This window comes from Ambystoma mexicanum, chromosome 8 (assembly GCF_040938575.1).
Source record: "Ambystoma mexicanum isolate Mex_15411 chromosome 8, UKY_AmexF1_1, whole genome shotgun sequence".
Taxonomy (NCBI): Eukaryota; Metazoa; Chordata; class Amphibia; order Caudata; family Ambystomatidae; genus Ambystoma; species Ambystoma mexicanum.
In genome coordinates, this window is record NC_090929.1 from 479,840,779 (window position 1) to 479,865,865 (window position 25,087).

Below are 25,087 nucleotides of genomic sequence, written 5' to 3' on the forward strand. Positions count from 1 at the left end.
TCCCTTCCCTGTGAGGCTGCGCAGGTGAGCTCGCTACTCAACATTTCACCTAGGGGTGGCAGCAAGCAAGACCTCACAGGGAGAGACTCCCCTCTTGGGCACAAGGACTCCTGTCCCGTTGAGGAATTCCCTAAACCCCTCTATGAAAAGGCCACAATATCATCAGAACTTCCTGAAAATAAATCCACACAAGTCACTGTTTGTTAATGTAACATCAAAGAAAACAAACAACAGAAATGCCAATATACTGAGTAGAAGAAGAGTGTGAAAAACATGAAGAGTACTCAGTGGTTGGAAGCCAACCATACTGGGACAAAGAAAATTACGCGAGTAATAACAAGCGCTCAAGGGAGAGGGGCAAAGGACTACAGATCTATGCTGAGGAGGACCCAGCATTTCCCCATGAAAATAGAAGAAGGACCAACATGCAAGAATGGTGGAGTCTGGGAAGTTCAAACCTGGGAAGAGAGAGAAGCCAGGAGAATCTGGGTGGTCCTTGGTGGAGAGGATTCAAACAACCAAGGCGAGAAAGAGGCACAGAGCAGGCAAGAAGCCGAATCGTGTCCTTCTGAAGCAGCTCGAGGTGGTGGCGTGACCCAAACAGGGTATACCGGCTGGCCCTTGAACAATGCCAAGACTGGAGAAGAACTGACTCTGTGGAGCCACGAAGAACGAGGCAATGCAGGATACGTTCATGGTAGCAGAGTGAGCCTGACCCCACTGGAAGAACCACTGACTCCAACCCAACTAAGAAGAGGGAACGGGAATGTTGGGAGACCCGGGAGAGGAGAAGGGTTGGAGGAACATATGAAAGCCAGTAAAGAGTACAAAGGGACTCATCATACTCACCATAATGGCTGTGAATACCTTAGAGCAATTTAAGAATACACATGGACTCGTCATACTCGTCCCAGTGGTTATGAATATAGTAAAGAAAGTGAAGAACACAAAGGGGCTTCTCATACTCGTCCAAGTGGTTGTGAATACTCTAGAGAAAGTGGAGAAGGTAGAGCTACTCAGTACACTCAGCTCATCGAGTGTGAATATCATGAAGATCATTAAGGACACATTGAAGCTCAAGTCAGCCAATCCAAGAAAGATCTGATACTACCACCAGTTGTGCAAAATCATAAAGAGACACTGCAAGAATCCAAAAGCAACAGGGACCAAGACCCTATAGTTCACGGAGGTCGCCCCCCCTCCCCCTCAAACTGAACATATAGGAGGTTGACCCCTTCCCCCTCAAACTGAATGCAGATAACTTATTGGGTTGATCAATGACTCTAAATATTGCAAAAATCAGAAATGTAGTGCCTTTTAGAAAAGCGCTTAGGACAGAGATCTAATTTATGGGATCAGAATGTCTTGTGCGATAGAAGGTTTGTTAAGTAGTATATGCTTATTATAAAGTACTGACAAACCTGATTGAAATCGGAGCAAGTATCAAATCCTGACCAGGAATAGGGTGATCCATCATTTTGTGATGAGCCAGGCATGGTCAGGCAATTTCTAAGATGGTGGATTTGTGCTAAATCATGATGAAATCAATGGATAACTTTTTAAATATAAGTTCATACAGAGTCCACTTATGAAGAATGAGCTAAGTAAAACGTGTTTAGACTAGTTCTGAGTGGCAGATAGGCCAACTAATCACAGACAGGAAAAGGGGTTATACATTGATCATGCTTTCTAGATTGTATATAACGGAGGGAGAGCCCAGAGGCTCCAGGAGTTTGCAGAGATGCCTTTGGTGAGCAGTATTCTGTGCCCTCCCTTGCTGAACAGAATAAACATGATGTCTTTTGAAGTCCAGACTGGGTGTCTTGATGTGCTTCAGAGTCCCTTTCCTGCTTCCTGGGTGCCAAGACCAGAAGAGGGTGTGAAGAACCTCTATTTACTATTTTAGGAAACCAAAGAACAATATGTAAAGGACAAAAGGGGAAACCCATGCGGTCAAAGAGTCCCCAGGAGAAACTAAAGGCTCTGGTTCAAAGAATCTCAAAGAACTATTTGAGTATAGAATACTGGGGCTAAATAAACCTGTCCAGGAGAAGGGAATCATTGCCCTGGACCTCTTTTCTTTGATGTTTTTGAATAGTGGTAGTTTCAGGATAGCTTTTGGACGGAGTTCGGACTGCTGTTGTGTACTACATTCCTGATGATGAGCACCCTAGTTAGTTTTTGTTAGGTAGGGCAAACCCATTTTGTTAGGGGTAGAAAGGCCTTTTTCTTTATTATTTAAATAAAACCTCTTGAGAATGCCACCATCATGTTCGTCTGCTTTTTCTGACCTACCACAACACACACACACACATATACCAAAAAAGCCTTTCTATTTTGCTTGTGACAGAATACCATCCGTTAGGATGTAAAAGCCTTAACTTTTATTTTTGTTAATAAAATGATGCACATAATTCTGTTCCTGGAAGTAAGAATTGCTAATCAGATGCCAATTTCAAAATGCCCCACGTCAAAACCATAGTTTCAGCAGGGCAGGGTCAAAGGTTGCGTGTGCATTCCTAACAGCTGCTGCAACACAAAGTTCCAACAGGCAGGTGTGGCATTTTAACCTTCTGCATCACATAATAATTGTGTTCCCCGAGCCACCTGGTTCCATGTTCAATTCTAAAAATAAGTTATCTCTAGATATGATATGGTGGCTGCTGAGGTTACACAATTACTATAGACACCACATTGTCAGAAAAATAATTTCTTAAGTATAACTAAGTATAACATTTAAATTTAACACTGTAGATTTGTGAATTGTTCGCAATAAACCAACATGAAAAGGGTAAGCGAAAGCAATATGTATTAAAATCCTGCTAAAAAATACAGTTCCAAAAAGTGCCAATGCATAAAGTGCCTAGATATAATACACACAATAGTAAAAAGAATTCAGAAAACATACATTCATCTGCGATTAATCCAAGACAATTACCAACAAAAACATCCACAAATATCAAGCAATTTATTATCAAATGATAATACATTTTCTAGTACTTTCCTGATATCTACATGACATGAAATAAATCAATATTTTATTACTTAATCATTACTTTAGCACTTCATTCTAAAAAGATGTATACATTTCAAAGCTTGCCAAATTCAAAAACAGATGGTGTTAAATTACACATTTCTGTCATCAATCGATTATTATTTTCCAATTGTTGCCAAATGCTTGATAATGTGACATTCTTGCCTACTCATAATGAATAGTTGCAATGAACATCCTAATGAGCACATTCTAGTTGAGGCCTCATCTTCCTCAGGGCATATCATCAGACATATGTAATTAACCGGGGTGAACACTATTAAACATAAGCACTTGCATCAAAGAATTATCTGCATTGAAATATTTGTTGCGATTAAATATTTTACGAAGCGAGCCGTCTTGTCTTCTTAATTTGCTTTTAACCCCACAATCAAGAAACCATCTGCTGAATTTTTCGAAAACATCAGTTTGAAATATTTGTCAAAAGTACATGGCTCCCTCAAAAGAAAAAGATATGCTGCTCCCTGCAGCACGTGATCATGGTATCTGCGTCCCTCTGATGGTGGCACACAATTATACAGCCAAAGCATTTGAATGCCACAGCATGGGCAGGCGATTCTCTCATGACAGGGTAGGTTGTGGATTAGCTGTCTGGCATGGGTGCACCCAAAACAAATATGTGGGTCCGTGCTCATGAAGATGGCCCTGTGATCCCGTTGCTGGCTCTCCTAGGAACCAGTGTGTTATATTGTAATTCATGGTTCACATGCTCACCCTCATACATATCATGCATATATGTTTTGCCAGCAGTCACTATGTCAACATGTTTTGCCTTGGTTCTGTTTACCTTTCAAAGTTGTTTATGTACTTTCAGCTCATCGCTTCTACTCTTGCAAGTGTACTATGATTTAATAGAGTGTATAAGTGTGTCCTTATAGGATCCAGATGTGTATAAGTGGGTCCTTATAGGAAGCCCAGGTGGTTCCAGTCCAGCAGTGGAGTGGGGCATTTATGAGAATCCATATAATAAATACAGTTGAATAGAAGCTGCTGTCTACTCACCTCCATTCCTACTCACACCAAGGTGCTGGTTACTAGTGTCATTTTGAAGTAGCCAGTCAGGGTATGGGGTCGAGTTGGAGTAAACCCACATTCGAGGTTTGGCCCAAGAGGGGTGTGATATGACATGATATGGCATTTGTAACATGCCTATACACAAGTGTTTCAAGGTGCGACGAGGCAAGAAAGGGAGGACAGAGACAACAATCTTACTAGGCCAAGTGACATTGAGTTCGCGCAATCTACCATATTGGAGTCTGCTAGGGCTCCTTAAACATCCTTCCTTCCCCACCACCTGCAGACAAAGCCCTCTAGGTTTGATATCTGAAGGCAAAGGACATTTGCTACAGCATCCTTGAATGACAACAGGCTTGGTCTGAAACAATCTGATGTAGCACATTGCCTTTATAAGGTACGGGAACCCTGCCCTTAGATGGTTGATTCATTTTTGGACTTCAATAGAAGTAGGATTCAGCTGGGCATCTGTTGGGGATACAGTCTATTCCAAATCCTTTTGCCATAGAGGTGAAGTCAGAGATTTCCAAAGAAGAGGAAATCCATTCTCTCTACCCACTTGTGGGGCACATGTGTTAGATTTGTAATACCTTTATTTACCAAAACTACAGACAGAAGCAGTTTGTTACATGGGCAAAGCTTTCATCCTTCCAATACTATTAAGGGGCTTCCTTATAGTCAATTGGTGAGATTAAAACACATTTGGATCCTAGTGAGTACAATCAACAGTGTGAATTTATGCTGGATAGAGTTTGTTCTAGGCAATGTGATGGAAATATTTTGGTTACAGCTAAGCAGAAAGCATCAGTTCTAGAACATAATACTATATTACAGGAACGTCCAAAACCTCAATCAGTGGAATTAATGTATGTTCACACTTATTCAAGGCAGAGTAATAATATCAAAAAGATGATTTGCAAACATTGAAGTACCCTGCAACATGATACTGTAACAGCGGACCTGTTTTCTCGGTATTGGTAGTTTTAATCGCAGACCATTACACTGAATACAATGCCATTGCAGTTATTTCTATGAATTTTGGCGAAAATATAGGTGGGGGATTTGTGTTGTGGGTAATCATTAAAGTGGGGAGATGTGGCAGGGTTTGAGGGAGTCTCCCCCCACTTTTACTTTCAGTGAAAATTGTTAAAAAAATATGATGGAATTGCATTTGCAGTAATAGATGCGATGGAATCACATAGATCCATTTTCTCAATGGCACATTTTGTTTATAGGAATCATACCTCTATTAGGAATGTCCAAGTCGATGCTGAATGCGCCAGTATGGTTAAATCAAAAACTGTTAAGGCTGGTAAATTCCCATGTTAATCATGCCAACCCTGAAACAATGTAATGAAGGGTCCCTCTATCAGGCAATCTTACACTGGTAAAGAGATATGATTATTTTGTTTTGCGACATGCAACTCCCCAAATGTCATCTATGCTCCTAAATGTCCTTTTGGCCTCTACTATGTGGGACTAAAAACTAGGAAGGCAAGGTTACGCTGGACTGAACACCAATCACAGATACGCACTAAGAACCTCAGGTCTCCAGTGGAACTACACTTTGAAGAACAAAATCAATCAGTGGCACAACTGAAATGTGTGATCTTGGAACAAGTCGTTCTTTTGAAAAGAGGCAGCAATATTGTACAAGTACTTCATCATCGTGAAATATACTGGATTGATTTATTGTCTTCTTTGAGCCCTAAGGGGATGAATCCGGATTTTGATTTGAATTGCTTTGTCTGACTCGATACTTTAACTTACTCGATGTGTTGAAATGGTTCACTAGTAGGGGTAATTTGTGTAAATTGTTTCGGTGTAGTATGTGTTTACTTTGCTGACTGCTCTTATACATGTTTTTTAAGTATCTATGTACACCTTTTTTCTACCTCTAATGGGTAGATTTTCACTCTGTGTTTGGTTGATGAACATTCTGAGGCAGTTTCTGTTCAGAGCACTCTTATTGACAACATGTGTCTCTAAATGTGGGTAATGGATTATGGGTTACTCAGAACAAAGGTTTTTGGATGGGGTCCTATCTTTGAGGATTAGTAGGAATATGGGTGGTTTAGTGGATCTGTTTTTCTTCCTTTCATATTTGTGATGGTTATTTTTATTTCACCTTTACATTAATTTTTAGTGTGATGGTTATGACCGTATTACCCCCACCCTATGCGAACTACATTGGCGTCCACTCCAATCCAGGATACTGTTCAAGACTGCATGTATAATATACAAAGCAGTCACGAGCAGCACACCAGCGTACATGGTGGCTAAGCTCCATATATCTGGTGGCACACACTCGTCGCAGCAAATCGACCAGCTGGCTTGAATCACAATTCGTCTGCAAAGAGAGGACCCGCAAACAGTCCTTCTCTAGTCATACCCCCACCCTCTGCAACTCGATCACCGTGTCGGCTCGGAATGCCCCCAGAATTCTCCACTTTCGCAAATCTCTCAAAACATGGCCCTTTCAACAGCACCTGACCAAGGACGAATTACAATTGACGCACACACCAACGCACAGAACTCACAGTACTGCTACTATTAAAAGATGCCAGCCCCAATGCTGGTTACTCACACTCTGTACAACGCTCTGCTGCTCTAGAGCTAGGTGCGCACATTGAACAATAAAAATTAAAATTAAGAAATTGGGATTTTTGTTTTGTTTTAATGGACACTATTGCACTTAGACTGATGATAGTCTTTGGATACTTCACTAACAGCACAATCATTTATAGGTAAATAATAGCACAAATGTTTTCCAATATGGCGCTCTGTTTTTGTAATACTCGCTGTCTAACATGATGGTCTGAATGCTGGCGTGCCGTCAGTGGGCATTGATGTAGGATGCCCGCCTCTATTTGTAGGAACTACTACCCGAAACATGAAGGGATTTCTTGTTTGGTCCTCAATAGGAGTACTTTGTTAATGCAATACTCATGTAGTGATTGTAACTACTAGTGGGTCAACTATGCTCTAACCCAAATGACTTATGACATTGTTTTTGCTTGATATACCTTAACAAGAGAATTTTTTATTAATTTGTGTGTTTTGACCCATCAGTCTTTTGACAGAAATGTGTATTATCATTGATGTCAACATTATTGCGTATATGGAGTTTTATTTTGCTCATTTTGAAAAATGTTGAACCTCGTTGGTTCCAGTACAACAGAGTGGGGCTTGGATGAACCAAGGCCTCTCTGCTGCCTGTGCACTGTAACCGGGACCCTGCTCACTGGAGGTAAATGATCCCTGTAGGTGCCAGGCAATCTTTCTAGAGTGAAAGTTTTAAACAAAGGACTCACCATGTCCCTGGAGACCCTGAATTGGGCCTTACTGCAATTCAGAAGTCCAGTAGCAGCTCAGAACTCTATTTACCACCATGGGACATCTTTGAGCCATCTCAATCTCAGTGGACTCGCTATGAGCTGCTCTAGTACCTGCAGTGCTGCTTTTGGTACTCTACAAACTTCGAACGGCATACCTGTTCTTCGAGCAGTCCCTTTGAAGTGGACCACTTCGATTCAAGACCCTCTCTGGCTCACCTCCATGAAAGCAACTGAATCGAACGCAGACAGAATATACTGGAATCCACGCCAATCTCGAACGCTGAAACGACCCACAAAAACATTGTTTCACTGCCGACTCGGCTTCCAACTCGAACTGCTGAAAGCCATCAACTCGACCTGTCTCAAACACCTACTTCATCCACTGAGAGCCCACGCCTGTCTATGCCAACTCACCATTGGGAAACCACGAGTCGACTGTTTCAATGCCAGCTTGACTGCAGAAAGGGTACAACGTCCTTTCATCGACACCCATTTTTACGACAGGTGTTTTTACGAAGAGTTTTTGCCGAAAAAATTCAGACTTTTTTTGTGGGGTGGCAAAGGGCATATAAAGGTTTGGGGTGGGTCAGTAATAACAAAAAATAGGTAGAGGATGGTGGTTTTAGGGGAGGACCCCCAAAAATATTTTTTTTAAATGTGATGAGTTTTTTCAGCAAAAACTGTTTGTAAAAACACCCATCATTAAAGTGGGTGTCGATGAAATGACCTAGAACCACAGAAAGCATCTGGAACCTTGTCTCAGCCCAAATACAGGAACCCAAAGGTATGTGAACTGGCTATTCCACCTAGTCCACCTTAAAGGAGAGTAGCACATTTTAATGTTTTTTGCATTTTCTGCACTACCATGGAGACACAGATTGAGGTGTTTTCCAAAAATTGCAAATTGCATACAAGAGACAACACACCTTGGCACTTACATGCTGTTGTATCCCATGCATGAAATGTTCTACTTTTGCAAAACAGAGTCTAAAAGTGAAGAGTAAAAACAGGCGAAATTGCCTTTGCGTTTTACTTTTACATCAGTTTTGGAATCTGCCACCACTTAGTGGGAACTAAATGCAAGAGGATCCTGCATGAAAATCTCCTGGCGTAAAGTGGAGAGGTTTTGCAGGCTGAGTGGGAAGTACAAGGAGGAAATGTATATACCCTCCTGTCTGCAGAAACCTTTGTAAAATCTCCCAGAGTGGTATAGCAAGATGTAAACCCCGTTTATGCATTGGTTGTATGCCTTGTGGCACCACTCCACCCATTTTAAAATGACCTGAGTTCATTCCAGTCCCACCCGGGAACTGGCTATTGGTGTTGGATGGTATCTCACGGTGCTGATTGACATTTGTAGGCTGTGACTTGATTGTTGGCTTCCTCATCGCTTTGTTTTTTTACAGTATTTCCAGTCATAATAACAAACCAAATTCAGGTTCCTCCATCCATAAGCTCAAAGTAGATATCTCTCACCTGCTGTTGGTGGTACCACACCAGCGATGGACCAGTTAAAAAAAAATTGTAAGAGGGCCTTCCTCAACAAGCCGTGGGCCAGCCATGGGCCCCTAAAAAGGTTTAGACAGAAACGCATAATCAAAATAGGAGAGCAAGGAGAGAACTAGAGACTAGGTAGGTGCGATGGTGTTTCAATGGACAGGCTCAAAGAGTCTGATAGTCCCAATGTGCATTGCGATGGTTTCACGGCTGCTCCTAACGTTTCTCATGTGGGTGACACTTAACCCAGCCCCATCAGCTTTTTTTTTAAAGTTGCCAAGTTGCCCTGTGGCATGCGTGATGTCTGGAGCCATTCCAAGTTTTTCAGATGCAAGTCCCTGCATGCAAGACGAAAAACCAGGACTGGACTTCCCCCCGAGATGTCACGATTGACACAAGGAAAAGTGCCAGCTGCGATAATTTCTCAGATTAACACCGGATAAACCTCCGAGGGGCAGACAAGATATATAGAGCAATACTACCACTGAATATACTAAAACAATCTTGCCTTTTCCGGCTGATGATCCGCACAACAAGGCCTCAGAGACGGCAGAGACCCTTGAAAAGCGGCGCAGGTCAAAGGGAGCGTGTTTTTTGAGAGGCAACGACTTGTTAATACTCCCAGGACCTCTGTCTGCATCCGTTCGGAAGGACGCCCTGGGTTTCTACTTAAACTTGTTTTCCTTCTTCCTTCGGCCCTTTTCTTGGCAGCGAGGCCCACTTGCTGAGAGCCTCGTGACTGGGTCTGACGGCCGCACTCCGGCGGTCGGTGCTGTAATGGAGCAGCTATTTCCTGACAGGGAGGATTCAAAGCAAGCCCTTGGCTTTCTTTGGGGCAAGCCGAGAAGCGAGCGAACTGGAGCGCGTGCTGGCGGGAAAAGAACTGAGCCTGCGAGACAATAAGAGAGAGGGGCAGGGAACCAGAAAAAGTGTAAGGCTGCGGCACAGTAAGAGACACAGGGAGTAAGTATTTAAGGTAGAGAGTGGAGGTGATAACACTTCGAGAATCAAGGATTAAAAAGAAAAAGACAGGTGCTCAGAAAATTGGTAAGCAGAGAAGGGGTGGGTGGGGCGGGGAGGAGCTAAATGTGGCTGGAAGAGAGACAACAAACAGAAAGGAAGCTGATTGAATTAACAACAGATCAGAAGCTATTCCAGAAGAAGGAAGAGGGTGAAAATGGAGGAACCTGTAAATAGAGAGGAGTGAAAATGAAGACTCGTGAAAGAGAGAGATGGTGAATAAGAAAGTCTGTGGGTAGAGAGGGGAATGAGACAAAGGCAGGGCAGGCGGAGTAGCAGACGCAGCTTTTGGTGCGGGGCGGCTAATAGTGCGCCAGTGGGAGGCTGGGGGGGAGCACTGGGCACCGAAAGGAGGAGCCAGGGAGAGAGGCCACCCCCCTTTATTGCCCCCTGGCTACGCGACTGGGGGGCAGGGCAAGCGGCTGCCCGGGGCGCCTAAGCTTGGGGTGCTTGGCGAGGGATGCAGGAAGCAGCCCACAAGGACAGCAGCCCCTAAGCACCCGCCACTTATGAAAAGTCAACATTTCCTTCTACGAGGCTGCAACTCGCGTTCAGTGCGGTTTCTGTCACTTGCATCCTGGTTAAGCCTGTCATGTGATGCTTTCGGTCAAGTTAATTTTTTCCCTGCCTGGTCCATCCAGACCAAGCTGCTGTTATCTCTAACCCCCTATGGTGCCCAAGAGACCCCACCCTACACCTCTCCAGCTGCCAAGCAGTAGCCATAAGCCCTTCTAGGGCATCACAAGTCCTTACTTCCCTGGTAATCGCTCTTTGCCTTGACAGAGCATTTAAAGTAGGGGCTATTTGTAAGTGATGGCTCATTTAACAAGACATGGGGCCTCATTATAACCCTGGCGGTAGCCCGGCTGCAGCCGGAGTTGGATTTTTTCTGGCGCCTGTCAATGAGGAATCACTGGGTAATTCCGACATTGACGGGCCCAGTGATTCCTACATTGCCGGGTGCCGTTGCCTGTCAGTCCCCATTCCCAAATGAGCCCCATGGGGCTCAATGGGAATGGGGAAGTCGCATGCACCGGCACCATTCATGAATGGTGCCGGTGAATACAGCATGTTGTGCTTGCGGGTACCTCTCTGCACGCCAGGTCGTAGTATGAGGCCCATTGTTTTACACTCGAACATTCCATGCATCAATCTGATCGCTTTGTGTGTGTGTGTGTGTGTGTGCTTCTGCGCTGCTAGAGCATAATTGATAGTTTTAGTCCAATATAAAGGTATCAAGGCAAGGAATCACGGGTGTAATTTTAAGGGGTGGCAAGAGTGTTTGCCCCTCCCAACTTTCTTGGCACACCATTTCATCCCCCTCATTTGGCAGGGGCCCCTTTCCTTTAGATGTCATCCCCCCCCAACATTTTCAGCAAAGTTACTCCACTGCAAGGAATGTAGATGCTTAGTCAGAGAATAGTTCTGCTCGCAACTGAGTAAACACAGTTGCTTTTTGTGCATTGAGACAACTCTTGTCGCAAGCATTATGTCATTCAAAATTCAAACAAAAAATATTCAAGAAAATGTTTTTTTTCAAATAATTGTTCACGTGATATACATAATAGCACACAGTATTTAGGTATTCAACACATACATATTGCAATTCAGCAGTCGAGCCCTCAACGGGGGGGAGTGAGGCACGGAGCTGGCGCCCTTGATAAAGGATAGATGAATGTCCGAAACGCATTGAGAATCCTAAATATAAGTGCTAATGGATTACTCTAAAGCCATACATAGTGAAAATATAAGTACAGAGAGGTAGTGAGGTAAATCATTATTGGCCTTTCTTTTTTCCTTGAATATATAAATGCTATGGGCTATTGTGTATATGGCATGAAAAATTCTTTGTAAAAAAACTTTTTGTTGAATATTTTTTGTTTGAATTTTGAATTTTAAAATCTTTTAAAAGACCATTATAAAGAAAGTCATTGTTTAATGATCAACTGTGTAGGGTATCAATTTATTAAATTGGTGAGGTATTTCCCCCCATAGGAGTACAATTGGGAGACACGTTTTGCTTAACGAGAACTTTTGTTGTGATTTTGTCTTTGTTTTCCCATCGAGCTATGGGAAACACTGAACTGCACCTGGAGACGTTTAAACATAATACTTTGAACTTGAAGGATCCTTAGCAGGGCACTCCCCACATCTTATTTCTTTCACTTTTTTCTAAAGGGACCACAGAGAGGATGGATCAGGGACAACGTCACATTAAAGGCGCTGGGCTTTGGTTCGTCTTGTATTGTAACCATCTAAAATGCTCCAATGAAACCGGTAATTCAATCAACAGTTTGAACGGTAAGGCCCTGCTGCTTCTGAATAATTCCAACAGTAAAAGAAACACTACACAAACAGGTGGAATGATTAGCCCAAACGCCCTAATCTGAGGCAGTGGGGCAGCATTGTTTCAAAACAAAGACGACCATGTGCACTGTCAGGTGCCCTTCCCGTTGCAGCCACTCCTGATCATCTGGTGAGCAAGGAAGGCGGTTACACAACCAGAGCAGAAAGAACACTTGACCACATGCTTGAAAAGTACCCAATCCCTGTGGCTTTTCTCAGCAAGGTAAATGTTACTGGTTAAGTTTGAATGACTCTGACTGTGATGATTTATGTTCCCATCCCGATCACCGACAATAGAATGACGACTGTATACAAGAAGGCATAAGAACAGTAGGTTGTCTCCCTCCCTCCCTCCCTCTATTTCTCCTCCCACTCTTCAATTGACATGTTGTCACCTTTCCAGTGTGTCTATCTCCTTCTTTCTACCACGCTTCTCTTCACAATGAGAGATTTGAAACGACCTGTCATTGATGTAAAGACGCTATACAAGCAACGAAAATAACTCAACTCAACAAACCTTAGAGACGTCTGTCTGTGTTATGTTGTTATGCTATGTTAATTACTTTTGTAAAGCGCACACACACACCGAAGCATCTTGCCGCTGAGGTAACCGGGAGGATTTGAAAGCTGCCTAACAACAAAAAAGGGTATTAGAACAAATACGTTTTTAACAATCGAGAAAACACAAGAAGATCTTTTGTAGCCGTAAGTGGAATCAGCAGGGAGTTCCACATTTTGGTAGCTGCCACAGAAAAGGAGCGGCCCCCGCACCCGTTCAAACGGATAGCGAGGAATCACAAGGAGGCAGGAGCCCCTAGACCGCAGTTCACGAAAGGGCATGTAGGGACAACATTTGTCCTGGAGGTATTCAGCCTCTGAACCATAAAATGCCAGGTGCACTACTACCAATGATTTAAATTGGACCCGTTGGAGAACCGGGAGCCAGTTCAAAGATCTAGGATGGGAGCGACATGGGCACCATAAGGGGTACCAGTACAAATCCATGCAGCGTAGTTTGGAGCTGCAGACGATGGAGGAGATTCAGAGGTTGGCCAAAGAAACATTGCTATTGTGTTTAGTGAACACAGGTGCACAATGAATAATTGCCTAGTAACTTGTTTTCCAAGGTCCAGAATAACAGAGGAATCCGATATGATAGTGGGGATTCAATTAGAAAATACAATCACAATGGTAGGAACAGATTTGTTTCTTCCTGCCACTTGCCCTGGGGGACGGGATCCATGACTGCTGCATGGGGGAGTCAGAGAGCAATCCACGGAGAGAGGAGAGATGGATTTGGGAGTAGGAGTTCTTCAGCTGCAGTGGCAAAGTATCCGTACATCACTGCCTAGAGAAGAGTCAAGATTGATCCATTGATGTGTACTTTGCTCTGCATGTTTTCTTCTGTAAAGTACTTGAATTACAATGCAATAAAACCAGGCTCATGTATAGAGCAGTGATGTATTAATATTGAGAAGGGGTTGTCACATGGCATAAGGGTGTAGTTTGGGAGTGGCATCTGCCCGTCCATAGGTGAGGCCAGAGGGGTGGTGGGATGTGTGGTTTGGGAGGGAGGGTGTATTGTAGTGTTTCGCCTTGGGCACCAAATTGGCTAGGAAATTCCCAGGACAGAGGAAGTGAGAAAGAGCGAGACAGCGGAGGGGAGTGTATGTGAGGAACAATGTGAGCAAGAAAGGCAGAGGCGTTGCTAGGGGGGTGAGGGGGCTGAGAGGGCTATAGCCCCGGTCCTTTGGTTGTAGCCCCGGATAGAAGCTGAGGGGTTACAACCAACAAGGATAACTAGCCCCCAGTCCCGACAGTCCAAAAATGAGCATAGCCGCAGATCCTTTTCAGACCTAGAAACACCTCTGAAGAAAGGGAAGAACACAATAGACTGAGTAAGGAAGAGAGAGAAGATGTTAGAAAAAGAGGAGACATAAAAGTGTGGCAGGAAAATAAATTAATGAAAGTTGAGAGACAGAGAGAGAGAGAGAGAGAGAGAGAGAGAATGTGAGCAAGGAAAGAAAAAGAGATTACACTATTAAACAGATTGAGGGGAGAAGTGGTGATAGCAAGGTTAAGGGAATACAAACAGGGAAGGAACCAGAAAGACTGGTGAAGAAGAGAGCGGGCAAGAGAAAGGATGAGGCAAAACCACCATTGCCAGAGGTTATTCAAACAGGCGTTTTGTGCCTTAAGAACTACCCTTCCCTTATTCGAGCTTGAGCAAAAAGGTCTGCAATCGTAGCATTAGTGCTTTCAAAGATCGACTGTGGCCTTTAGTTGGGCCTTCAAGTTGATCGACTCCCTCTACTCCTTCCCCCACAGTAGGTGACATCTCCCCGAGGCCACATCACCCTCACACCCTCTGCCATGCCCTGGCTACCGGTCACAGCTATGGTAGACTTTGTGTCACCATGTCTTCTATGGCATCCTTGCCACATTTACCCAGGACATCATTAAACAATAACGCCCAACCAAGTAACCTAGAGCATCGAACTTTATCTTTCGCTTGAGCTCAAAATGTAAAAATACACTAAGAGGTAGGGCTTTCTCTGTCCTGGTACCTTGCCTCTGGAACGCCATCCCAATGTCTCTCGGACAGATCTCACTCTTCCATCTGTTTAGACAGAGACAGAGGCGCTAACTTTCGGGCCTGTACCATGCACCCTTTCACAGCCTTCAATCCCACATCTCACCAGTGGTTCACCCTAAGTAACACCAAGAAGCCACTCATGGCAAAAATACGCTTTATAAAAAGTAACACCTAACATGACATAACCAAGTGAGGGAGGAAGGAGGAAACTGTGAGAGAGAGAGTACTTAGAACAAAGAAGAACAAATAAGGGAGAGTGGGGCATGTGGTTTTAGTGACGACCACATTGGGAGAACAAGGGAAAAGTAACATGGAAATGTAGTGAGATTAGGAGAGAGATTAGGAACTGCCAGACAGGGGTGAGATGAGGAATGGGTTTCCTTATTTATGATTTTTATTTTAGGAGTTGTGCCCCGAGTTGTGCATGGTAGCAGCTGCGAATTGAAATAACCTTAAAGCACATTCAGCCCTTGACAGTGTTGACAGCATGAATACAATTTCATTTTTTTCAGAAAATGAGCATACGGTCCGGACCTCTTGGCAGTCCAAAGGGAGTGTTGACAACGCTGTTTACTTGCCTGGAATTGTATTAGGCTGTTCCAGAAATCAAAGGAGGAGGTGAGGTAGAGAGTAACCGAGGGGGAGGCTTTGTGACTAATGGCCTGCCTCCCCCTTTTGATGACAGCCTTTGTGGTATCCCCCTCTGTGTGGAACACAATTCATGTGAACCTTAGAGAAGAAATGTCTACATCCGGTTTCAGGAAGAAATTAAAGACCACCCTGTTTAGTTAGATCTCTTTTCTGATCTCCTGTTCTCACACTTTTTTTTGATCATCGTTAACCTCTTGCCTGACTAATGGTATCCCTCCGTGTATTGTCTTCGTCTGTGTCCCGTGTTAGTGTTTTTAAGCCTTCGGGTCAGTGGTGCACAATACAAATAAATAAAGTGAAGTAAACGGCTGCATTCGGGGTGGTGTTAATTGCAGAGGTAGGAGGTGGCTTGGCTCTTAGCAATACATACATTGGAGAAAGATTCACCACATTGTGAAATGTAGTCTGATGTCAGTAGGTTGCCAACTACCTTCTCACAACAAACGCAAGGTGGGAGCGACGACTTTCAGAACTCCTGGCCTCTCCCGGCTTACTTGCGTGGTGCTTTCCCGCAGGCGGACCAGCATAGGGCCCCTCTCCAAGAGAGAGGGCTGGCACACTTAACATAACTAAGATAATCCCATAAGCAGTGAGTACTGTGTACGAGAAAAAAACAACTCCACGAGAAAAAAAACCCAGAATGTAATGTGCTACAGTATTAAAAAGACTAAAGTTATGCTGCACCTGTTGTGGCTATTGCACTGTTCCTTCCAATTCGCAATGTGCCGGATGCTCTGTAAGCTAGTGGTGGGATCCGGAAGTGCTTCTCACGGTTGTTTGAATCAAACCTTTTCGCAGCTCGTCACTACGCATTGGTCTCTCTCATTTTACCTAGAAGGCACAATACAAGGTAACTGTAGGCCAAATCCCATCTCTTTTATATTCATAACATGATGGGAGAATCACCGGCACATGGAGAACAAGAAAAGGGGGTGGAAGAAAGCAGCTCCTGACAGCTATGGCTTTATCAAAGGGCCAATCACTTACTGGCAATGTTCGTTACACTGAGTCTAACTCCAAGTCTTTCACTTCACAGTCCTTACTCCATCAGTGGAATCCTCGCCCTTTAAAAGCAAAAACGACTTGGACTTGGAGTGATAAACATTACCAGTAAGTAATCAAGCCATCATCACTTGATCCATTTTCCTTGCCACCGTCTTTATTCTACGGGGATGTGTCGGGCTACTGCCTACAGACCTGCGGCAATGGTCCTACCTACCAGAATGCTCAGGAACCAGCGCCCCGGCAACCCCAAATGCTCTGGCTATGCTAGAATGACAGCAGGATTAGTGGGTGACAGGTAAAATATGGTGTGCAACATGATGACTGAGACAGCAAGAGGGACACTGTCTAATGGCCCAAACCTCTTTTGAGGGTTAGACCTTTGGAAGGCCCACAGAGCCTACACCTGCAATGATGAACACCAAGGATGGCCAGCATGAACTACAACTATGCAAAGAGTACCTTGGGCCTCCTTCCGAGTACGGCGCTAACCAATGGCGCTATTAACGCCTTGGTTGACGCCGTACCCGGACCGGCAGCGCCTTGGTGGTTGGCGGAATTACCGCCCCATTCCAAGGTTGGCGGGGCGGTAATTCCCCAATCCCCATTTACCCTTCCCCATTCCCATTCTTGCCCCATAGGGCATAATGGGAGTGGGGAAGGCGTCAATTACGCCACCGTAAATTACGGTGGCGTAATTAACATCAAGGTCCCTTAGCGCCATGGTATTTAACGCCTGCTAAAAGCAGGTGTTAAAAGCACCATGGCGCTAAGGGAACTCGGAGTATGGCGGTAAGGGATTACCGCCACCGCTCTCGTTAGCGGTGGCCGCTATCCCTTACCGCCATACTCGGAATGAGGCCTTGTCTCCCAAATTTAAAAGCAGAGACTGTTTCACCGACAAACAGAGGAATTCCGCTCCCAAGAAGAATCTCATCACTTCCACATCATCTGCCTTATATTTAGAGATCTACGGATCCTAAGCGGGAATCACAAACCAACTACTAATCAGCAAATGAAGACCCGAGAATGTCCTAAACCACAAGAGGGGATTAATGAAGCCTATTTCCATGTGCGCAGCCTCTGGGACTGGAAATAGACAATGTTCAAATAAGTAGTATATTGCCTATCTTCAAAGGTTGCTTGTACTTAACGGGTGATGGCGTGCCAATCCTTCGCCCATTATGGATGAGCCAAGCAAGCCTAGTGAAAACATTGAGCGCTCCCCCTAGCTGCACCAAGCAGCTGAGGGAGCACTCCTAGGCTGCTTTTAGCTGTCAAAAGGAACGTGGTCTCCCTTGAACAGTTTTTTCAGTACCATCAGAGTGCATACCCAATGAGGCATTTTGCTTCCCCAGCATTGCATGGCCCATTGGGGATGCATGCTGTGGTACTGAAGAGCAGAATGTGCAAAGGGTGTGCCCCTGCCCCTCCCCACGCATTCAGAGGACCAGGGTCGGCAAGATGCAGATGCTTCGGGTCCACCATGTATGTGCAGGAATCAGAAAGCTTTTCTGTCTTCCTGGTTCCTATAGCGTGCTGCAGAGGAGCCGGAGGGTGTTTCAACAGGTCTTCAAGGAAGAAAAAAAAAACATGCATGTATGCATGCATGATATGATATGATGGTTTATTTATATAGCACCTATACACAATGTGTTTCAACGTGCATGAGTGCATGCAACAGTTTGGGTCTGAAGTGCACATGTGAATGAAGTTTGGGTGCATGTATGAATGAGAGGTAGTATGTTATATTTGTGAGTGGGTGAATGAGGCAGTGAATGAATGCTTTCTGTGTATATAGGTGAAAAAGAGACTGTATGAATGATGTATGGGCGTGCAGGTGAATGAATGTATAAACGCTGTATGAATGCCTGTACTTGGGTGTGTGCCAGGCCACGGAGCAGGCCTCTGATTTGGGGGCATGGGAGCTGCATTTGTGCAGTGGCAGCCTGTCTAGACACACATTCTTACTGTGGCATGGCATTCTTACTGGGTGTCAAGGGTAAAGCCAACACAATGAGTGTTCTTGCGTGGCCATACTGGTCTATATTGGTGGAGCCAGTCTTGAAATATTTTCTTACTGTGGCATAGGATTTTTTAATCCACTTCAAGGGTAAACCCAACATGATTAGTATTCTTATGTGTCTGTACTGGCCTATATTGGTGCAGTTAGTCTGGACATATTTTCTTGCTGTAGCATGTCATATTTTACTCGGCATTTATGGGCACAACCAGCATGTAAATGTTGTTTATACTGGCACATATTGTGGACCAAGGCATCTTGAAAATGCATAGGAAAATGCTCCTGTGCACTGAACTGTGTGGCTTTTCACCCAATTGTTCACAGAAAGTGTGCTGTAAAATGAACAATTTTAACAGATTATTTTTAAAGATTTCTCAGGGGAGAAACTCCCCATGAAACCCTTCGTGGTTTGGGCTCCCTCACTGTACTGGGTTCTCCAGCATATTTGCGGAAAAAATTAACAACACTCCAATTAAAAAATTCACTAGCCATAATTGCATATTCACCAGAAATCTCCCAAATGCATTAACAGCTAAGAGGGCTGAAGATGGAGGTAAAATTGATTGTTGATCATGAGATGGAAAATGGCGGCAACTCCAGAGCACTCAGAGCCAGCTACTGCTAACCCACCAGGAGTACCCCAGATTCCCAGCCATATGGAGGAAGCTTTCCGAACCAAGGAGTGGGACACATTCATATTGGACTTCTAGGCTTGAACAGAAAGAGCATTCATCCCATATACACAAAAGCTCGTCAATAGCTTGTGACCAGACCTTGAGAAAATATTCACCTTTGAGGTGAACATCATGGTAAACTGAAAAACCAATCCCTGGTGGGTAGAGCATTTGCCACAAAGGATTCAACGCTAGACTCAGCCAAATTGTTGAGTCCTCTTTTGGCAGAACTGCCATCAAGATACAATAATTATCTACGTGACAAAGGATGACACAAACGTTGTTAGGGCGTTTTACACAGTGAGCATTCAGGCCTATTCCCCTTTTATCTCTCTCTCCCTGCTCTCTGTCTCCTTTTCTCTCTCTCTCTATCTCTCTCTCTCTATATATTTTTTTCTCTCTCTCACTCTCTATAAGACGGAAATCTGCATGATAAATGACCACATCATCATAGGCCTTATCACCCAACACATTATGCTCCCTCAGCACCCCTATACTTACAATGCATGACTCAGAGGTAACCAACCTTGTGCTCACCAGCACCCCAAAAAGCAGAATCTGGATTTCCAACATGAGCCACAATGGTTCATCTGTACAGTGATCCATGAAATGATGGATTGCCAATGCTGGCTGGAGCAATGCAACGTGTGGAGTGAATCCAGCCACGATTAAGGAAGCCAAGATATTCTCTGGTGGATCTGGGATCTGAAACCACAGATTCAATTTCTCAAGGAAAATAAAACTGCCAGTTGATTTAATTGTTTCGCTCTGTGGGGAATGAATACACTCAGTAATGTAGGATCAATGTAGCCCAATGATTTACCTAATGCAATGGACAGGTTCCCTATCACAAAATTTGAAACACTGAGAACTGGAGGAGTTGCCATTATTATCTCACCCACAGGCACTCAATAGCTCAACATTAGAAAGGAGAGATGAGTCTGAGTGACCTATGGTGACTAAGTAGGCGTGTCAGCATTGGTTTGGTAAGTGCATGTTGCATTGTGGTACATGTAGTTGGTGTAAATGGTTGCTACTGTATGTGTACTACTGCTTCTACTTACAGGTAAGTCTGACATGTTCATGCTCCCTGGCCTGTACTGTGTTGATAGTGCGGTAGTAGGTGAAGTACAGATTTTGCATTCACTTGTCATGCCGTTCTTTGTGTAAGAGGCAGGGTGCAGTGTTATGAAGATAAGCACCTGCGCTGTGATATTTTAAAGCAGGTTCCAGGCTTACTTAGGTTACATCTAAGAGGCTTTATTAACAGTTCTTCAAACATCTGCACAAAAACCCAGACATGCTTTTCTTTACTTTTTTTGACTGCGCTCGTGGGCCAGCTCCATTCACTTTACTTCTGCTATGCTACTGGGGCATTTCCATTCACTTTACTTCTGCTATGCCCCATTCTCCTGCTTGTGGGATACATTCCCATTCTCCATCATACGGACCCTTCTTTTCCTTCGGTAGGTGCAACTTCCCTCTTCTCGTCTTATGGTGGAATATACCACTTCCTCCCACTTCTACATCTGGGGCCCACTCCTCTCTTGGTGTTTACTTCACTTGGGTTCGTATCCCATCCTCGTTGCCAGTGTAATAATGTAACTTCGGGGGTCTTCTTGGGCTTCTTACATATACTTTATTACATAGTTACATTAAGCTACATATAAGGATAACCACTGGGTCCCATCACCCAGGCTTAACTGACCTCAGGTAGAACACTCATACATCATTCACAGATCAGCATTCCACATGACATCACAGGGTCTCTCATTCACAAGCAAGCACTTCACAACACTTTGTGTAGTCATTCATAGCCCCTCCCACCCCCTATTTGGCCATGTGCTTTGCGGTGCATGTGTGCTGGCTTTTCTACTCATCCACTATCCATGTCTGTTGTCCTCTGTGCCTCTCCATGTATCCTGGCAGTGTGCTGTTCCATAGGATCATGGCATCGTGGGTGGAACCAGGGTAGCGGGTACAGCAGTGGGTGATGTACAGGTTGGGGTCCCAAGTTGCTTGGAAACACATTGTGTATAGGCGCTATATAAATAAACTATCATATCATATCATTCAGGGAGTGGTAGTGCCTGCGGTTTAGGTACACTGCTTCATGGGTCTGGGGGTCATCAGCACAACATGGGTACAGTCCAGGGCAGCGATCACATTTGGCATTTGGGCAATGACCTGGGCTGGGGTGGTAGGCAGTGAGATGTGGGGTTGCACTTGCCGCAGGAGGGCTTCAAGCACCTGGCCCAACGCTGCACAGAACGTGGGCTGTGCCATGCCGTGCATCATGGCCACCGAGTGCTGGAAGGTGCCAGTTCTAAGAAATTGTAAGACTGACACTAGCTTCAGCAGTGGGGGCGCAGCTGTCCGGATGTCGATCCTGCTCCCTATGCCGTCCTGTATTGTGGTGAGCAGCTCTGTTATGGTCTCCCTGTTGAGGGGGTACATTGTGACCAACTGGCTGTCGATGAGGGTCCAGGGTGAGGGACTAACCATGGGGATCGGTGCATGCCTTGCTTGGGCTCTCCTCCTCCTCCCGACCACTCCCCCTGTACTCCATGTACCCTGGCCTGGTTGTCCTGCTTCTCTACTTCCAGGCGCAGGATGAGCAGCTGCCTGTCCCAGTTCACAGTGGCTAGCGGCTAGTGGCAGCATGGTGTTGGTAACAGTGTTTGGGGTAAGGGTGTGCCTTATGCAGCCCTCTGGCATGGATTGGGTTCACCTGTGGATTCATTTCAGGCACATGTGTTCATTTACCCCCAGCTGCAAGCTGGAGGTAACTGTGCCGTGTTTTCGGAGGTATTAGCTCTGGTTTTTCGGCACTAATTACACTGATCATGGACGGGTGATGCAGCTAAGTTTACACCTCGTGTGTCCGGCTGTAATAGCACCGGCTGCTTTTGCAGTCGGCTGTATTTGCGCCAGCTCATGATCCGGCAGAGTTGTATTGCCTTTGCTAATTCCCATTACTGCCGCTTTTAAGGGTTACTGCCGGACTTGTAATGAGGCCTGTAGCCTGGTCCGACTTCACCCTTTTGGGAACAGCCTGTGCCTGCTCAGGCCCATCCGAGTTGACTTTCCATGGTAGGGCTGGGCTATATGGAGCAAATGTCAGATCTTGATATTTTTGGGCTGAATGGCAATATACGATATATATCTCGGTATTGTTTATATGGGTTAAATGCTCAGTTGTAAGCTGCCAACTACATGTGAGATGTCACAAACACCTTTATTTATGAGACATTCATCAAAATAAAGTAGAAATACAGGGTTCCTCCTTCTGTTTGAGAATAAACACAGCTGTGTAAATATCGAAATGCAAATACAAAATTCTATTTGTAATAATGAATATATATATAAATATATATAATATATATATATATATATATATATATATATATATATATATATATATATATATATATATATATATTATCTTGATGTTAACGATATTGTCTCATCCTATATCAATTTGGGAAATATATCGCTATATCTCCAAAACTCGATATTTCGCCAAGCCCTATTCAATGGTGCAGTGGCCCGATTCTCCTCCTTCTGAGCCATATATGCTGAGGCACCATCTCTGGCTGCTTCTACTTCTGATTTTCAGGCTCCTGCAGCACCACCACCTTTGTCCTCTGTTCCTTGTCCCCTTGAACGTCTGTGGCAACCTCTCACTCACCTAAACCCACCAGAAGCACTCCAAAACATTGCTAAAAACACCAGTTTGTGAGCATGTTCTGTTCACTCCTAATTGAACACCCAAACAAAACCCACAAAGGAATCAGGATGAAAGCTTTGATTTTTTTTGCCAAGCTTTATTTGACATTTTCTGCAAGTTATATCCCAAAGGTCGAAGGTTGTCAACAGAGTTAATGATGAAATAACACAAAAGAAACCCTCTTTTCATTCCAATTACAACAGTGTTACACATCACAGTAAATTAAAATTTCGAAGTAGCTGTGGCCTGTGGGTCAAGTGCTCAGTGGTGCTTAAAAACTGGATTACCAGAAGCCAGGCACCACAGAAGGCTTGATATGAGTTATTGAGTATGTCGGTTATTTTCTCCATGGCTATCAAGGTCCAGACCCTTGCCCTACACTGTGGCATAATCATGCCTCCTGGTAATTTCCATGCGGTAGCCAATGTCAATTTGGCAGCCAGTAGAAGATGGGTCACCACTTAGGCCCTCTCCCCAAAGCCCACCCTACGTCTCTTTAAGGTAGCTTTAGCAAACAGTAATAACAAACATTTTGCTGGAACTTCTTGCAAGTATTCTTTCAAAGCAGTCTTCTAAGAGTTAATGGCTTAATTGAAGCTGTAAATGCACTACTTGAATAATAAGAATGTCTTAACCAAGTATGCCTACACCCAATTGCATTATAAGCAGCATTTGTATCCTTCATTGGAGTACTGTTAAAAATAAGCATTGGCCACCAAGGAGGAGTGTTCCCTTTAAAGTAAGCTGACCTAAACGAGATACAGAGGAGACCTCCTACCTTTAGGATGTTGATAGCAAGATAAGTTGTCTTTGAAATGGGGGTGGCATAAATTGAAGTAGCGCGGGAGTTGGTGGGTGACACCTTACACTGAAAGAGGGTGAGTCCCAGGATAATGAAGAAAATAGCTTGCCTTGTTACAGAGGATAGTAAATGCACCAATGATGTACCCCCAATCTATTGTAAATATCAGCTGTGGCACTTCCAGCTTTGTATCCTTTTTAAAGGGGAATCTTTTCCAAGAGCTGATGGTTAAATTAGTTTTTACCACACATTTTCCACCACAGTTTATTTTACCACCTTTCTTTTAATGCATTTCAACAGCATTTTGCATGCACCCCCACCTATCAACTCAGGCATAATGTGTGGGCATACTTGCCCCAAACCAACCATATTTTTTAAAATGCTCATTGCATTTTATTGTTGAATTTCTGCACTGAAAATATGTGTGTTGAATATGAAACAATAAAATCACCTGCTACCGAGCTGCAGGTCTCGAAATTGCAACCAAATCCATGTAACACATGCCCTTGGCAATCGCCAGGCTAGTGAAATCGGATGCCATCCATTGGAGACCTGGAGAAGATCAAGAACCACAAATCCCTGCAACACAATCCTACTCGTTTTGACCCTCACCCCTCAGTTTGGGAGGCAAATGAGAGCTGTCTGGATCTCTGGAATAATGTCCCAGAAGAGCTCATGAAGAGAGTCTCTCGTCACCTGAGAGTTAAATTCCCTGCTACTGTGTTCTCAGTGCCACAGCTGCATTTAGTAGTTATGGGGCATCTTTTACAATAGTCAAGTGTGTGGGAATTTGAATGAAGGGAAGTTATGCCTACTGGGGATGCATTGATAATGAAGCATACAATCATGTACTACCAGGTGTTTTGCCTGATTTTGTGGCAGAGGGCCTGTGTGATGTCATTAATCCAAGATGGCCGCTGTTACGGATACTAATGTTCTTTAATGAGCTATAACTACTTTTAGGGTGGTTCTATGAAATTTGTGCTAAGTAGGTTCTTTTGTTAAACATGATCAAATGAATAGAAAAGTTCATATAAGGAATTATTGATATATTTTACAGTTTTTGAGATATAACCTCATAAATTGTTGCTAGTTTGCAACTTTCTCCTCAAAATATAATATTTATTAAAACTACAATAGCTATTTTCATTTGAAGAGAGAAATTAAGGGTTTAAAGGTCATCTTCTGAGTCTCAGGGTTCCTTTTCATCAACTATAAAATTGGTGTTATCACAGAGCTCTTTGTCGCCACCACATTTACACCGTTCTGTGCACCTTGGTGACTGAGCTCGACTTTTGCAATGCACAGCACACTGTCCTTTGACACATGCACACTGTACCAG